The 18,889-nt window shown below is 41.5% G+C and overlaps 1 pseudogene across 1 annotated transcript in view; it reads right to left on the reverse strand.

The window, feature by feature from the left end:
• The window catches only part of LOC310824152 (cytochrome P450 3A27-like), a 230,821-nt pseudogene that overhangs the window by 147,655 nt on the left and 64,277 nt on the right, over nucleotides 1–18,889 (reverse strand). The window contains exons 12-20 of the transcript in view: nucleotides 17,101–17,213; nucleotides 6,591–6,690; nucleotides 6,344–6,457; nucleotides 5,754–5,842; nucleotides 5,502–5,643; nucleotides 4,848–4,917; nucleotides 4,469–4,629; nucleotides 1,464–1,683; nucleotides 1,110–1,272 (exon numbers count right to left, since the gene is read on the reverse strand). The product of the transcript in view is annotated as a cytochrome P450 3A27-like (transcript). The remainder of the gene's footprint in view (nucleotides 1–1,109; nucleotides 1,273–1,463; nucleotides 1,684–4,468; nucleotides 4,630–4,847; nucleotides 4,918–5,501; nucleotides 5,644–5,753; nucleotides 5,843–6,343; nucleotides 6,458–6,590; nucleotides 6,691–17,100; nucleotides 17,214–18,889) is intronic.

Raw genomic sequence — 18,889 nt, forward strand, 5'->3', positions numbered from 1 at the left:
CAATAAAGTTGAATCTAATCTAACACCTATTTATTGTACAACTGTCTCTGTACAACGAGTCCTGGACCTCCACTAATAGACAGATACAAAGAGAGCAGCATACAGTAGCAGCAGAGCCCAGAGGCGAGGCAAGGCAAGGCAAGTTTATTTATATAGCACTTTTCATACACAGAGGCAATTCAAAGTGCTTTACGTAAAATAGATAAAAAGGAAAGAGCATGAAAGAAAAATTTGAATAAAAACGCATAAAAGACATAAAAAAAAGAATAAAAGTCACAGTGCATTTTAGGGTCACAGTGCAATTATTAGCGCCAATTTAGTTTCAATTTAAGGCAAAAGCGAAGCCCTTTTTTTTTATTTTTTCCCATTTTTGAAAGTAGCCAGTGTTGGGGCTGATCCTAGATCTATGTGTAACATAATAACTGAGAGACCTGCAGCAGGGCAGATCCTCATCACTGGCTGTCTGCTTTGAGCTGGTTGTCGTTGGACTCCTGGCAGCGGAACAGGTCCATCTCAATGGGGATCTGGTGAGAGTTGACACACAGTTAAAGTATGAAGGAACGAGTAAAACAGATGTCAGCGTTACACTATGAATGTTACCTAACACAGTGTCACTGTTACGTTCGGGTAGCATTGCACTATAAATTCAAATAAACTCAAACTCCTGGACAACCTCTCTTGGGTCGACATACATTAAAATGGCCCTATGAAGTCTCGAGGGAGTTTTGCAGAAATACAAATAGCTTTTTTTTAAATCTCACACTTCCATCATTTAGTAGGTAGCCTATACTGAGGATGATTGGCGCCTAGTACTGAAAAATGCAATCTGGGAAATTAAATGGGGAGTACATACTCATGCAGTACGCAAGTACAGAATTGTAGTATGGGGGTTCAAACCCGGGTCTCCCATGTGGAAGACACAAACGCTACTATTAAGCCAAGAGGACATCCTCAAGGTCTGAGGGCGACACTTCAGTTTACATGTCTCAGGCAGGGCTACCTCATCACGCGAGTGTGATTCCAAAATCACCTCTGCTACATATAGAAACGCAACAAAGTCATAGGTACAAAATTATATTTACAATCATTGTATCATTATTTTGTCTCACCTCTGTCTCTTTGCAGACGGTGAAGTTGAACCTCTGTAGAATCTCCACCATCGCCAGTTTCATCAATACCAGAGTGAATCGCATCCCGATACAGTTCCGTGGGCCCAACCCGAACGGCATGTAGGTGTATGGGTCGATGCTCTCCTTGTTCTCCTTACTGAACCTACACACGGTGTAGGGGTTAAAGAACATATCAATTAAATCACAGTAATATGATGGTTATACATGGTTGAAGAAACCTGTTTGTGTTTGGTCGTCGCATTTAGGTTTGTTTTATGGTTGTTTGTGGAACACTGCTCTTATCGTTGCTGTTGTGATTGATATTGTGGTTGTGGTTAAGATGTGGCCCATTACCTCTCTGGTTTGAACTCCTCTGGGTCTTCCTACACATCGGGGTCACGGTGCAAGGTCCAGATGGGTATCATGACGACCATACCCTTGGGGATGGTGATGCCGCTGATCTCAACAGATTTCTTGGCGACTCTTTCAAGTCGATGGGGTACAACCTGAGAGACTCGTTGATCACGCTGTCTAGATAGTCCATCTGCATCAGAGCCTCGTACTGGATAGGAGCCTGCACAGGGATATTACACTCACATGAGCACTAGTGATTGGTCGTTCACGTAGCCGTAGCCCAGAACTAACTCTTTTTCGTCGCAAATCTGAAGAGCTGTTAGTTTTTTGTGTTTTTTGGGGGGGAAATGAACACAGTACTATACTTATTCTAATCTGCATAGCCTAATTTCATGACACCCGCATACAGAACGCCATTACTTTCAATGTACGTGTGTAATAGTGTCTTGCTTTTTTGTTATACATGAATAAACAAAAAAATCGCTAAATAATGTTATCTTGATAGTTAGAAGAAAATACATTTAGATTCCACTGAACAATGTAAATGATAGATGTACACAAGGATCAATCAGAAGTCAAAATGCCACTAAACTGGGCTGCTTTTAGTGGATTGACTGCTTGGAATACTGAATGTGCTATAGTCTATTATTTCCTATCACAGTCGACAGACTACAAGAAAACTGTCAGGTGGTTCAAATGTGAATAACTTGGTATCCATTCCATTAACTGTGGCCGGGCAGCACCGAACAGCCCAGAGAACATTACCATGGTGCTTTTGAATATTAGGTCCCTATCTGGCAAAACCTTTATTGATCTTATCTCAGAGCGAAAGTTGCACTGTAATGTTTTTATCTGAAACCTGGCTAAACATGAATGCATGTCAGTCTATTAGAAGTGGGGAAAAATATATTTTCACTCTATTATTTATCTAGCCATGTCGCTGAGCAGATGAGAATTTCATGATGAATATGAATATGAATAGTACACCATCAACAGCTTCCTCCTGTGATAATGATTTAGCAACCAGCTTCAACACCAAACTAAGGGCAACTATCGACTCTGTAGCACCAGTCAAACTAAAAAAGGCTGTGGCCAAATTTAAAAGAATTTGCAGAAAGTCTGAGCGGACAAAAACTGCAGGTCCACCTTGATATTCTTCGAGAGCATCTTTCTGCTTTTAATAAGGCAATAAAAAAACGCCGAGACAGACGGGATCATTTCTCAAAATTGATAATGAATCATAACAACTCAAACAGTGCTCTTTTCAACGATTGACAGCCTTATAAATCCCGCCCACAAGACACCTGGTGATCTGCTCTCCACCTACAAATGTGAGGAATTTGCAACATACTTCTGAGATAAGAGAACCAATATTAGGTGAGGAGGATCACTCAGGCAAGACCTGAAGATGTGTTTGATGACTTGTTACCCCACCTTCCACCACATGGAAGCACTATGAACTCTTTTGCAGTGGTCATACAGAAATGCTCAGCAAAGTGGGGGTCTGTTCATCTGCACCTAAAACTACCATGGTGAAACCCCTCCTGAAGAAAAGTAACTTAGACTCTTCAGTCCTTTGTGATTTTAGGCCAATCTCCAACCTTCCCTTTTTAAGCAAAAAAATAATAATTCTTGAAGAAAAGGTGTTCAAACTGTTAAATAATCTCCTTCTTCCCAACTGTACCTTTGACATGTTCCAATCTGGCTTTTGTGCCGATCATAGCACTGAGATAGCACTATGTTGTTAAGTTATTAACTAGGTTCTTAATGACCTTAGAATTAATTAATTAATGCTGATGCCAAAATGCTCTTTGTCCTTGTCCTGGTCAAACTGTCTGCACACTTAAAGACACTACTTACAGTAACACTAAGCACCAGGCAAAAAAACAAGGTGTTACCATTGACTCAGATCTTAATTTTGAAACCCATATCAAGAATGTGACTAAAACATATTTGTATCACTTAAAGAAGAGTAAGTAAGTTTGCCGGAAATCTGCCATCGTGGAGAAATTCTGTCTGAAGTTGTCCAAACAACAACATCCTCCCTAATAATAATATATCCCCCCGAAATGAACTTGCAGTGTTGGACATTAGCTGTTGTGTTTCTACATGCGCACACGATTGGGAGAGGCAGCCACCAGAGAAAGGTCAGTCTACTCCCCTAGAACACCCCTGGCACTCACAACATGTTTATATGCAAACCGAATGTCAGGTAGGACACTGCATTTTAAAAAGCGTGTTTTCCGAACCAAAACAGCGTTCGTAAATGAAATATTTATTCATAAGGGATTTATTATAAGGGATCTTGTTCCCTGATCGCTACCGATTAAAGATAGTCATTACAACCGTTAGGAAGCTTTTAGAACGCTTGAATATTACATGGACCTTTACAGAACACAGCTGTAAAGGTGCAACCTTTCCTCTCCCAGGCTGACACTGAGAGACAAATGCATGCTTGTATTACTAGCAACCTTGATTACTGTAACACTCTCCTGTCTGGTCGACCAAAGAAAGCTCTTGGCAAATGATACAAAATGCAGCAGCACGAGTCAGATGGAGAGCACATATCACACAAGTCTCTGCACTGATTACCTGTTAGTTTTATAATTTATTTTAAGATAATTGTATTAGTTTAGAAATCACTCTATGGTCATGCACACCACTGCATGTCAGACATGCTTTTAAGGTATATACCCTGTAGATCCCTCAGGTCCTCAGGTACTGGCCTTTTAACTATTCTGAAGATTCCAACAACACCTATCTACTTCCTGTTTCAAATGAATAATACTGGGCAGAAGTCTGCACAGGGATGCTACAGACACATTAGCACACTGCAAAATACTGTCACCTATCTAACCATCTGTAGGAGTCTGCAGTGCACAGGGGTTACACACTCATCAGTACCCTCTAAAACACTGTCACTATCATGTCACTATCACACTGTCACTGTCACTATCACCTGTTCCACATGAATAGTACTATATAGGAGTCTGCAGAGGGGTTACCTTGTTGGGAAACACAGTGTCTATCTCCTCCTGCAGCTTGGTCATGATGTGAGGGTTGGTTGCCAGATTGTAGGCCAGGAAGGACAGAGAGCTACTGGTGGTCTCATAGCCAGCAAAGATGAACATCATTGCCTGGGACAAGATCTCATGGTCACTCAATCCTATGATGATGGGAGAAATGGGGTGGTAGGTGTGTTTGTAGGTATAGGTGTTTGAGGCAGGTACTGTATGTGTGTGTGTTAGATGCTAGTATACAGTGTGTGTGTGTGTGTGTGTGTGTGTGTGTGTGTGTGTGTGTGTGTGTGTGTGTGGATGTGTGTGTGTGTGTGTGTGTGTGTGTGTGTGTGTGTGTGTGTGTGTGTGTGTTTAAGGCAGGCACCTTTACTCTGCTCCTCTCCCTTTGAGTTGCTGTCTTTCTGCGAGTCTATCATCAGCTGCAGGAAATCTACCCGACTCTGGAAGCAGGCTTACGTCAGATCAAAATCACATGAGAACTACCAGATGCTACCAAATCTCTACAATTGTATTACACAATACTGGCTGAAGATCGTATATTTGATCAGATATATTTACATACCTTCCTGGTGCTAGCAACGCGATTGGACTTGATCTTCTGAAAGACAGCGTAGAAGAAATCTGTGACCGAGGCAGGGAATAGGGATACCTCCTTGTTTGCCATAACAGGACCCATGAAGGGGAAGAATGCTGGACGGACAGGAAATGCCACGGTTACAAACAGGAACAGGAAATACCATGATACGTGACTCCAATCCTATTCAATGCACAGCCCTGTCCAGAAACAACTCCTAGGCTCTATCCCTAGACACTTCTGTTTCCAATCCACTCAGATCTCCAAGTGTCCAGCATTTAGGAACTAGAGGTTGGTTCTGGACAGGGCCCATGTGTTTGTCAAATGAGTAGAGCGCAAACCATTGGCAGTGTGGTTCATGTCAGTCTAATCAATGAAATCAATAGCTTCATTTATTAAGCACAAAATGACTGAAAGTTATATGGGGGCAGTTGTACCGACTGTGAGGAACAGTGGGCTGAAGATGTCAAACTTGAGCATTTTCTTGATGTTGGTCACAAAGGGGTCGGAGGGGTTGTGGAGGGAGTCGATGTCGACACTGAATGAAGTACTGACGACCACATCCATACTGTATGGTCCAAAGAACCTGGAACACAACCACACAATCTCTGACTACCAGAACCACAACTACAAAATAAAACGGGGAGTTCACTGAAATTACAAATTCACCTTATCGTCTCGGAGATAAATACTCACTCCTTTAGTTCAATGGGCTCATCGTTATCAGCCGTCTTCTTCAGATTGCTGACCAAGTTACCAGAGTGCTGCTTCATGATCCTGAGCATCTGAGTTGGGAAGGATACATGGAAAAATATCATGATTGATACGTGGATTAATATGTGCAAAACATATATTAATATCATGTTTGAAACAGGAATTATTTTAATGTTTATATAGCCTGAGAATATACATCCATACAGGATACATTATGTCAAAGAATAAGTGACTCCAAAGATGAACTATTATTCTATACTCTGTCATCTGACCACTGAACTTATCGAAGATAAGATCAAATATACTTTATTGTCCCGGATGAAAATTTGTCTTGGATTAATTCATTAAAGTTGCTGCTTCACACAACAACAAACAACAATGAATACACACTATACACATAGCACAAATCACACACACACTCTCACACACACACACACACACACACACACACACACACACACACACACACACACACACACACACGCGCGCGCGCATCAGAGTTGTTAGTCATTCATTTATTTGTGTTGTATAAAGGAATGAATGAAAGAAGGAGAGGAGAGATGGGACTGTACCTCTTTGATCCGCCCACTGGTGAAGGAGGGAGACAGGACACTGCGGATCCGTCTCCATGCATCATCCTCAGCGATAAACACGGCGTCATACAGAGGCCCTTTGAGATAGATATTCTAGAAAAATAATAATAATTATATACTGGAAGATTAACCTACTATTAATAATGCTATAATAACAATGATATTATCTATTTAAGGAGTCCTTATGTTTTTTTCCCCATACAACAACTTCAATTCAGCGTATTACCCTCCTGTTAGTGAAAAGGGAGTTGCATTCCTTGATGAGGATGGTTTTGATCATGGCTGTGTCCATGATACACAGGATGGGCTGACGGCCATCATAGATCCTACACACCAGCAAAAACAAAGATAGCCTCAATTCTTCGTTGCATTGATTCCACAAGATGTTGGAAACATTCCTTTGAGATTCTGGTCCATGATGACATGATTGCATCACTCAATTCCTGCAGATTTTTCAGGTTCACTTTCAAGATGTGAATCTCCCGTTCTATCACATCCCAAAGGTGTTCTATTGGATTCAGATCCTGGGAAGGCCACTGAAGAACACTGAACTCATTGTCATGTTCATGAAACCAGTTTAAGACAACTTTTGCTTTGTGACATGGTGCATTATCATGCTGGAAGTAGCCATTAGAAGATGGGTCAATTGTGGCCATGAAGGGATGCACATGGTCAGCAACAATACTCAAATAGGCTGTGGCATTCAAGCGAATATACCGTAGATAGAGACAGACAGACCCATCACAGATCCTGCACTCTTAGAAAAAAAGTGCTACCTAGAACCAAAAAGGGTTCTTCTTCCACTCTCCCTTTGAAGAAACCTTTTGGGTTCCATGTAGAACCCTTTTCCACAGAAGGTTATACAGTACCGTGCGAAAGTAATGGGACAGTGAAGCATTTTTTCTTCTTTTTGGAGTTGAAATGAGAACGTAGAGATTCTCATCTTTTATTTGATGTTATTTGTGTATATATTGGTTTATCATTCAGAAATTACAACATTTTTATGCATAATCCCCCTATTTCAGGCTACACTAAAGTGATGGGACAATTGGCTTGACAGGTGTGTTCGTCAGGTGTGTTCCATCACATAATTTGTGCAGTCTGCTATTGGTGTCTTGTCAACATGAGGACCAAAGAGATGTTATTGAAAGTCAGGGAAGCCATTATGATGCTGAAATATCAGAAAAAAATGAAACATAGCCAAAACCTTAAACCTACCAAAATCAACAGTTTGGAACTTCATTAAAAGGAAAGAAAGCACTGGTGAGCTAAGAAATCGCAAATGGCAAGGAAGACTTCTCGTGGATAACCAAAGAATGCTCACCATAATAAAAAAATAAAAATAAAAAAAACTGCCCCATAGATTAGGAACACTCTCCAGGAGGTAGGCGTCAATGAGTCAGAGACTACCATCCGCAGAAGACTTCACCAGCGGAACTACAGAGGCTACACTGCAAGGTGCAAACCACTACTTGGCCACAAAAACAGGCTGGCCAGGTTACGGTTTGCTAAAAAGTACCTAAAAGAGCCTGCAGAGTTCTGGAAAAACATGTACCAGAGTGATGGCAAGTGTAAAGTGTGGAGAAAAAAAGGAACTGCCCAATATCCACAGCATCCCACATCATCTGTGAAATATGGGGGAGGGGGTGTTATGGCTTGGGCATGTATGGCTTCCACTGTAACTGGCTCACTTGTCTCCTTTGATGAGGATGAATTCAGAAGTGTTCAGAAACATCTTGTCAGTCCAAGTACAAGTTAATTGCTCCAAACTCATTGGACGGCATTTCACCATACAGCAGGACAATGACCCAAAACATACTGCCATAGCAACTAGGAAATTATTCAGGGCCAAAAAGAGAATCCTATAGAATCCTATAGAACATGCATTTAATTTGCTGAAGAGGAGGGCAAAACATCCTAAAAAAACAAACAACAATCGCTGCAATATAGGTCTGGCAGAGCATTACCAGAGAAGATACCCAGCGTCTGGTTGGGTCAATGGGTCACAGACTTTTGCACTTTTGCATACAAAGGATTGGGGACCAAATACTGAACATGAGTGCTTAATTTGGACATTTGCATAATGCAAAAGAAGAAAAAATGCTTGGACCATTACTTACGCAGGGCACTGCAAATGGAACCCATAAGAGTTATTCAACCAAAGAATCCTTTTAGAACCCTTTTTTTCTTTATTTTTTTAATTACATTTTTGCCCTTTCAATGACATGGAGGGAAGACACAATCACTTCCGATTTGAATTCTGACATGTCGTGGCTCCTCTTTATTCATGCAGTTTGAGACGTGCTCAGAGGCAATATAGGAGCCTCAACCAATGAGAATCCAGGATGTTGTCAAACATTGGCAACGCACAAGTTGTGTTTGGGACCATACTACAGAATACTTAAAAGCTTAAAACTTAAATCGCTCAATAACAGATTCAAATTATTAATGTGGAAGCATGAAATTGTTGCTTGGGCAGTGTACTTGCATCAAGACAGATCATTTGTCTTGGTGTATGAGACCATTTCGTCGGTTGGATCGTCTGTGTTTGTGAAAATCGCACGGTGTCCGCCTGGTTTAAGAGTGTATACTGTAGACACTGAGAGATACATATATCCATCATAGTTAACAATAACCAGGATCAGTTTAGCAGACTCAGCCCCACAGTTTCCCATATTTCTGGAAGCTCTCTGTGTCAAAATTGGTGAAACCACCCTGGGAACAAAAAAATAAAAATAAAAAATAGCCAGTTCATAAATGCTTGTCATAAACCTGAACTGTGGCTTAGTCTATGATGGCCCTTTTCCACTACAGACCGGCTCTCACTCCTCTCTTTTCGTTTTCGTTCAAAAGCTTTATTGCCCATTTTTCTGGGTAAAACAATTCATATTCAGCTCCCATGGCTTTCACCACAACAACACACATCATGGATGAGTCTACAATGTTGTTGTTTATGGGCTTAATCTCTACAAACCTTCTTATATCCCATTATCGTCCCGAGGAAAGGGATGGGTTTAGGACTAGGAATGCCTAGTTTTTTGAATATTCCATATGGCCAGTATCCATACCTGGTCAGAATAAATATAAATCAACAATCTGACTTGAAACAAAAGCAAAACGATCAAGTCATAGGTATCATTGAAACTGTTAGATAACTGTAATTATCAATACTATCATTTGTATGTATTATCACAACTAACTAACTAACAAATAATATTTTTTATTAAAACTTCTTACACTCCGATCAGAGAGATGAGTAAGGCAAGGAGAGTCCATGTCTCGGTGGAGAAGTACGGAAGGTAACCCATCTTTACAGGTTCAATCGCTTCTTCTGAGTAACCCCGGACACGTCTGCTGAAGTGATTATTTTATCCCGTCATGACACCTGTGTTTCAGATCATGAAACACAGGCGAAAGAGTATGTGAGAGGTGAAGTTGAAGCCATGGCTAGTGAATGATTGAAAGGGGATCCCTGCGCAGAGGGCAAAACTCAGTGATGTTATTGTCGGCCTTTATCTTAACATCCTGCTAATAGTTGCTGCCTGTTTGATCCCTATCGGGTTTTAATAGTTTGCAGACCCATTGATTCAAGAAGGACTATGGGGCAAATATTTTTGGGCAAATATTTTCTTTCGAGTAATACTGAATTTTACATATTTGAACTCCTCTAAAAATGTGTTATGTTCTTTACATGTATGCACTTGTTTTATATCATTGGCTCCTAAAAACAGTATTTCAAAATACTAGTTCAAAACACATCACATATTACAGTAATGAAGCAACTGATTAACATGAATACAGTGCTCTTCATAAGTATTGGAAAGAGGAAGCATTTTCTGTTCTTTTAGCTCTACACTTGGATTTGAAATCAAACAATTATTATGGGGTCAAAGTAGAGATTCTCAACTTTAATTCAATGGGTTTTTAAAAAAACATTTGTAAACATACTCCCACTATTTCAGGGCTTCAAAAGTATCATATAATGTCCAAATAAAATACTAATGTTTCGTATTAGGTCAACAATCTGCCTGAAGTCTGCGACCTCACCAGGCACTATCCACTATCCACTATCCACTATCCACTATCCACTCATCTTTAGAAAATCATTGACATTTCCACATGGTATTGTGTCATAGACGAGCCTCCCTACAGCAATATTATCTTGACATTGGGATCCTTTGTCCAAACCATATTTCAGGGTGTATGTTTGGTTGCAGGGGCCCAGGCTGTGCTCTCTGACTGCTCCAACTGAAGTAGACCCTGCAGTGAGGAAGAGGTCAACATGCTGCAGTACCGTCAGCCAATCACACACAAAAACCAACAGATCGCCAAGACCTCCATTGCACCATGCACGTACGCACACACACACACACACACACACACACACACACACACACACACACACACACACACACACATACACACACACACACACACACACACACACACACACACACACACAAACACTGTCTCAACAGCCCCTTCCTTCACTCTCACTCTCTCTCTATGTAGGTGGGTCAGGCTGCGTATTCAGCCTCTAAGGGGGGTATTGTTGGGATGACTCTACCCATCGCCCGAGACCTGGCACCCATGGACATCCGTGTGGTCACCATCGCACCCAGTCAGTAAACACACACACATACATACGCACTCTTTCACACACTCCTCCCCCCCCCCCCTTCCTCTCCATATCAGACAACCTCTCTCTCCCTCTCCTTAGGTCTGTTCTCCACTCCTCTCCTGGCGGGTTAACCTGAGAAGGTGCGTTCATTCCTGGCCCGCCAAGTGCTCTTCCCCTCGCGCCTGGGAGACCCTGCAGAGTTTGCCCACCTGGTGACATCACTGGCTGAGAACCCCATGATCAATGGAGAGGTCATCAAACTGGATGGAGCTATCCGCATGCAGCCCTGAGAGAGAGTGAGTGTGTGTGTGTGTGTGTGTGTGTGTGTGTGTGTGTGTGTGTCTGTGTGTGATCCAAGGTATACCACTGTGACAGCTCCGATGTGTGTGTGCATGTGAGGTGTGTGTTCATGTCTGGTACTCCAAGCTCTGCTGTACTGTACGCTCCATGCAGTTTTGTTTTGTTTTGTAAACTGATCCAGTAATAAACTTCTAATGAGTCTGAGTCTCTCCTCCTCTGTGTCTGTGTAAAGTGAGGTCAGTAGGAGCTAATAGGACAAATGAAACAAGAATGAGCCTTATGAGGCAAGTGTACCTTCATTTGTCCTATTAGAAGTGAATAGAACGCCTGGAAACAGGAAATGCTAAATGCTAAAGCTCTCATAACATCACACCTGCACCAGTGTATAGCTTTATGTACATGTCATCCACAACATTTGAGTGAAGGGAAAGGGAAGCACACATAGCACTAAATAGCGGCCAATTGTGTTGAGGTTTCCAGGCTAACGGTGTCGGCATGTGCAGTCCCCTGTCTTATCTCTGCACCCCCACACGCTCTCAGCCAGGGCCACATCAACAAGGCTTTTGACAGAAAGGCTCGTCCCCTGGTTTGCCTGATTGTGTACCAGCTGAGCCATCAGAGGAGTCGCTCTCAACGAGAACATGAGGGTTGGGGAGCCATCGTTCATCTGAAATTAAAAAAGTAACATCAGAGGGGAGTGCAAGGTGAGACAAGAATTGGACAAATTCAACTGAGAGTTGAAGGTCATGGACTAAATGCTATAGTAAAACTAGCAACAATCACCTTCATCTACTTAGTCTATAGGTTCTCTACCATCTCTCTAATCGTCACCATGCTCACCTTCTTCAATGTCTCCCTCTCCTGTTCTAGCTTCTCTTTTTCCAGACTCTGTTTCGCTCTTTCTTCAGCCACCATCACCAGGGCCTCTCTCCTCTTGATGGCCTCTATCTCTTTTTCCATCTGTTTCTTATCCTTTTTAAATGTCTCCTTCTCCTTCCACATCTTGAGCATTTCTCGCTCCACATCCTGCCCGTCTCTTTTGATTTTCATCCACTCCTTCTTTATTATTTGCAACTCTGCTCCGACCTTCTCTGTCTTTCTAAGCATCTCCATTGAGGTCTCCTTTTCCTGCTCTAGCTTCTCCTTTTCCTGGCTCAGTTTAAGTCTTTCTTCGGCCTCCATCACCAGGGCCTCTCTCCTCTTGACTGCCTCCATTTCTTTTTCCATCTGTTTCTTGGCCTTGAGAAATGTCTCCTTCTCCTTCCACATCCCAAGCATTTCTTGCTCCACCTTCTGCCCGTCTCTTTTGATTTTCATCCACTCCTTCTTTATCATTTGCAACTCTGCTCCGACCTTCTCTGTCTTTCTAAGCATCTCCTTTGAGGTCTCCTTCTCCTGCTCTTCCTTCTCTTTTTCCTTGCTCAGTTTAAGTCTTTCTTCGGCCTCCATCACCAGGGTCTCTCTCCTCTTGACTGCCACCATATTTTTCTCCATCTCTTTCTCCATCTGTTTCTTGGCCTTGAGAAATGTCTCCTTCTCCTTCCACATCCTGAGCATTTCTTGCTCCACCTTCTGTCCGTCTCTTTGGATTTTCACGCTCTCCTTCCTCATCATATTTAACTCTGCCTCTGCCTTCTCAGCCTTTCTAAGTATCTCCTTTGAGGACTCCTTCTCTTTCTCAATCTCCATCATGAGGATCTTGATCCCACTGTCCATCTCCTCCCTCTCCCTATTGAACTCATTCCTGTCCTCCTGCAGTCTTTCTGCCTTTCTGGCCAGGATCTCCTCCTCCCTCTGCCTAACTTTTTGGTCCCTTCTCTTTTGTTTCTCATATTCCTCTATCTTTTTCTCAAACTCTGCCTTCTCTGTCTTAATCCTCTCATGCTCCTTCCTGATATCCTCAATACTCATATATGTTTTCACCTCCATTGTTTTTATGCACCTTCAGTAGATAGAACACAAACAAAAATGATTGAAATAATCTCCACACACCCATACTATAATGCAACAGGAATGTCAGAAAGATTCCCCAAATGAGAATGGTATAACAATCTTTGAGTTTGCCCTTCTGAATCAGTCAACAAATACCAGTACAACGATTGGCAGCAAAGAAATGTTATTATCTATAATGTGCGTTCGGCTGGCGTCATAATGGGTTTGGAATGACTATCATGGTAATTCACTGCCTAACAACTCTTATCAGCGTTCGATGCAATGGTTCGAAGTGACTTGGTCCTGTCAGAGGCCTATGTTAGAGTCAGCAAAAGCTTCCAGTGTGGGTTGGCTGGCTATGTTTGTTGACACGCCTTGAAATATAGCCTACAATTGTGGCCAACAGGTCAAATATCAGTGGCCATATAATGGGCACATTTTATTAACTGGAATCGGCCTGGTACAGGTAGGAGCCTATAGGCTAATAAGCAGAAGACCTCGGCAAAATTAAAAAAGCCCTAATTCAATTCATGCATTTAGGTCTCTCATAATAATAATAAAAAATATATTTTATTTGGAATGTGTTTTTCATTTGTAGCCGACAATTTCAAAGCCTGTGCAGTTGAGTGCAATAGACACACAAACAAAAACACAAACAAAACACTAACAACAACAAGAGGACAGGACCTAAAGGAAGGCCTTTCTAAAGATGTGAGTTTTTAGCCATATAGAAATATCCAACGCTGAATTCGACTTAATGGGAATATCATCTCCTAGTGACAGATATCTCTCAGTGACATTTTTACGCGTCCCTTGTCCAAATGCTGTAAAGGTAGTCGGCCTATGCCGTCTCAAGTATTTACAAATACAAGTGTTATAAAACTATACTATATGTCAACTATACTACATCTCTGGCCTACATTAGCCTACCTCAGTCAGTAGGCTGTGTATAAGCGCCGAATCTTCCGGTTATAATCTCTTTATATCTCACTCTGGTAATACTGATTGCACAGGTTCAGGTTGCGTCTTAGTTCGTTATGCCACTAAACTAAAAGTTCAAGAACTTTGTGTATTATTGCAGAACATTCTCAATTCTGTGTACATATCAACGTCATAATGATACCAATAGCAACGCATTTTGGGTGGAATCCTAACTCCAAATCCGCGCGCGTAAATCTTGCATTCATGTCAATGGGAAATTGATTCGATTTACACGCGGATCTCGAGTTAGGATTCCACTGCAATACACATTTAAGTTTAAGTTCATTTGAATTTATAGTGCATTTTACCCACAATATACGGCTGACACAAAAGTAGCCTACAAGACAAATACAACATTTGAAAAAACATATTGCATAGAATCAAATTTGGGGATATACAGGGTTTTTTTCTATATAAAGTACATTACAAACATAAAGTCTCATAAAGTACATTACAAATACGAAACAATTATTAGTCCTATTTTTTATTAGTAATAATAATAAGTCTTTTATATTTAATACAAAATAGATTAAATGGTGAAATTGGTGTGTATAAATATAATAAACTTGACTCATAATTCGTATAGTGCTGTTTTTGGAGTAATTACTAATTACTAGTAATTACTAGTGTGTGCGGACTGCGCTCCCTGTCCCGTCTTTCTGCTGTGGGGCAGCGGAGCACTCTTGCCCCATCGTTGCGAGGGGAACAACGTGAGCGTGTTTGGCGTAAGCAGGGAAAACCTCACGCAAATTATATTGGGTATGAATTCTGCCTAGCAACAGGTGGCGAAAAACTATTAAACGCTAATGTCGTTAACGTGGTCTGACATGACAGGAAATAATCACAAAGCAATTCAGTTCATCTACTGTACGTCTATCGCTAATGCTAGCTAGCTAAAGTTTTCACATTGAATCGTGTAGATTATTTGTTGACCATGCGGTTTAGTACATTGCCTTTGGAAGAGAAGTTGGAGATAAAACGTTTAGGGCCAACAGGAATGGTTTGACAAAAAGAGATGGCTAACCGCTACCACCTCGAAACATGCGCTGTTCTGTTTCCCATGTATGATTTTTGGTGGAGACTATTTGGGCATCGGCTGGATTCAAAGACATTATACATCTGTCAGAACAGAACAGACACCAGCGACTGAACGGCCTTGACATGCTTTCCATTGAAAATGCATTGATCCAGGGACAGATGGATTTCAACAGTAAAGTCATCGAGAGGTTTGCTGAAGCAACGAACCGCCGCGCTACTTTCCTATTCAAGTGAGCGGGTCTGTTTGGACATGTATGACAAATGGACAATGCGCCGTTCACTGTAGACTATATTGCTTTTGTTTTGTAGTCATTTTAAACGTTATACTGGCTGTGATATAAAGTGGAGGACTAAATGTTACGTATAGGCCTAATATCTAGACAGTTGATGGGCACACTTGTTACTTGTCGCTTTCAGAACCCTGGACTGGGCTCCGGCTGTATATTCATATAGTTCCGTTAATTAGCCTAGCCTACTTTCCGTGATTTAATGTGACTTTTGTAGTGTGTTATAGCCTCTGCACTGATGCTATTTATTTCACATTTAAAATAATACAATTGATAAAACCTGATTAAACTTTCCTACAAGTTAACGATGTGCCGAATGCTTGTATTTTGATTAAACATGCAAGTTATTGAAGACACGTGTCTGTCTCATCTTTTTACTTTGTTGCAGTATAGGCGTTGTGTGTCTTGCTGAAGCGTATGAAGTGTATTCAGTTATGGGGTTTACTGTACATACTTTTTCTCTGCACTGTTCCTGCTGCAGAGGATGCGTAAACGATTTTCCCATGTTGTTTTTTGGTTGTGTTCTGTGTTTATACATTTAGGCTATTAGTTGTATCCTACTTTTCAGTTTTACAAGTCAAATCTTATGACAGATGAGATGGCACTTCAACCGACAAAATGCAGGTACATTTTGACTACTGCTGCACTACGATACCCATAGATAGACCCAATACATTGGTAACTGCACTACTTATACAGCTCATATACTGCTTATACTGTTCATACTGCATTCTATATTTATTCTGCTTATAATGTTACTGTTAATACATATATTGCTTATACTGCACTACTTATACTGCTCATTTACTGCTTATACTGCTCATATACTGCTTATACTGCACTACTTATACTGCTCATATATTGCTTATACTGCTCTACCTGTATATATTGTTCACATTGCACTTTTCTGCTTTTTTGCACTTCTGGTTAGACGCTAACTGCATTTCGTTGTCTCTGTACTTGTACTCTGCACAATGACAATAAAGTTGAATCTAATCTAACACCTATTTATTGTCATGTTTTGATGGCATGTTGTTCATTCTCATGTTATGATTTAGTTTGTGATTATACACACGTTTTTAGCGTGATGATAGAGACCCACTACCAGACGAGTACAAAACATACACAAGTCACATGCAAATCCCTGCACTGCAGACGACAGACAACAACTGTCTCTGTACAACTAGTCCTGGACCTCCACTAATAGACAGATACAAAGAGAGCAGCATACAGTAGCAGCAAAGCCCAGAGGCGAGGCGAGGCAAGGCAAGGCAAGTTTATTTATATAGCACATTTCATACACAGAGGCAATTCAATTCTAAAATAGATAAAAAGGAAAGAGCATGATTTTTTTTTTTAATAAAAACGCATAAAAGACATAAAAAAAGAATAAAAGTCACAGTGCATTTTAGGGTCACAGTGCAATTATTAGCGCCAATTTAGTTTCAATTTAAGGCAAAAGCGAAGCCCTTTTTTTTTTTAAGCCCATTTTTGAAAGTAGCCAGTGTTGGGGCTTATCCTAGATCTATGTGTAACATAATAACTGAGAGACCTGCAGCAGGGCAGGTCCTCATCACTGGCTGTCTGCTTTGAGCTGGTTGTCGTTGGACTCCTGGCAGCGGAACAGCAGCTTGAGTTTGATGGGCCGTATGGGCATCAGAGTGTTCTGTAGGTCCATCTCAATGGGGATCTGGTGAGAGTTGACACACAGTTAAAGTATGAAGGAACGAGTAAAACAGATGTCAGCGTTACACTATGAATGTTACCTAATACAGTGTCACTGTTACGTTCGGGTAGCATTGCACTATAAATTCAAATAAACTCAAACTCCTGGACAACCTCTCTTGGGTCGACATACATTAAAATGGCCCTATGAAGTCTCGAGGGAGTTTTGCAGAAATACAAATAGCTTTTTTTTAAATCTCACACTTCCATCATTTTTTGCGATTTCAAGGTCGAAAAACACAAAGGCCCCAAAATGAAAGAAACGGCTGCCGCGCCAAACTTGATGAAAACAGTCTCTCCCACAATAACTCACGGGCTGCTTGTGTTTTTTAGGCCTTCGCAAACTATCGGAAGTGTGTGCGCGGCAGGACACACAAATCCATGTTTTCGCGCCTTTTTTGCCATTTCCAGGTCGAAAAACACATAGGCCCCAAAAATAAAGAAACGGCTGTCCAGCCAAAACTGAGGCTTCAAACTTGATGAAAACAGTCTCTCCCACAATAACTCAAGGGCCGCTTGTGTTTTTTAGGCCTTCGCAAGCTATCGGAAGTGTGTGCGCGGCAGGAGAGACAAATCCATGTTTTCGCGCCTTTTTTGCGATTTCAAGGTCGAAAAACACATAGGCCCCAAAATGAAAGAAACGGCTGCCGCGCCAAAACTATGGCTTCAAACTTGATGAAAACAGTCTCTCCCATAATAACTCACGGGCTGCTTGTGTTTTTTAGGCCTTCGCAAGCTATCGGAAGTGTGTGCGCGGTAGGAGAGACAAATCTATGTTTTCGCGCCTATTTTGCCATTTCCAGGTCGAAAAACACACAGACCCCAAAAATAAAGAAACGGCTGTCCAGCTAAAACTGAGGCTTCAAACTTGATGAAAACAGTCTCTGCCACAATAACTCACGGCCCGCTTGTGTTTTTTAGGCCTTCGCAAGCTATCGGAAGTGTGTGCGCGGCAGGAGAGACAAATCCATGTTTTCGCGCCTTTTTTGCAATTTCCAGGTCGAAAAATACAAAGGCCCCAAAAATAAAGAAACGGCTGTCCAGCCAAAACTGAGGCTTCAAACGTGATGAAAACAGTCTCTCCCACAATAACTCACGGCCCGCTTGTGTTTTTTAGGCCTTCGCAAGCTATCAGAAGTGTGTGCGCGGCAGGAGAGACAAATCCATGTTTTCGCGCCTTTTTTGCCATTTCCAGGTCGAAAAACTCATAGGCCCCAAAATGAAAGAAACGGCTGGCGCGCCAAAACTATGGCTTCAAACTTGATGAAAACAGTCTCTCCCACAATAACTCACGGCCCGCTTGTGTTTTTTAGGCCTTCGCAAGCTATCGGAAGTGTGTGCGCGGCAGGAGAGACAAATCAATGTTTTCGCGACTTTTTTGCGATTTCAAGGTCGAAAAACACATAGGCCCCAAAATGAAAGAAACGGCTGCCGCGCCAAAACTATGGCTTCAAACTTGATGAAAACAGTCTCTCCCATAATAACTCACGGGCTGCTTGTGTTTTTTAGGCCTTTGCAAGCTATCGGAAGTGTGTTAGCGGCAGGAGAGACAAATCCATGTTTTCGCGCATTTTTTGCGATTTCAAGGTCGAAAAACACATAGGCCCCAAAATGAAAGAAACGGCTGCCGCGCCAAAACTA

The sequence above is a fragment of the Argentina silus genome, assembly GCF_951799395.1.
Source record: "Argentina silus genome assembly, chromosome: Y".
Classification (NCBI taxonomy): Eukaryota; Metazoa; Chordata; class Actinopteri; order Argentiniformes; family Argentinidae; genus Argentina; species Argentina silus.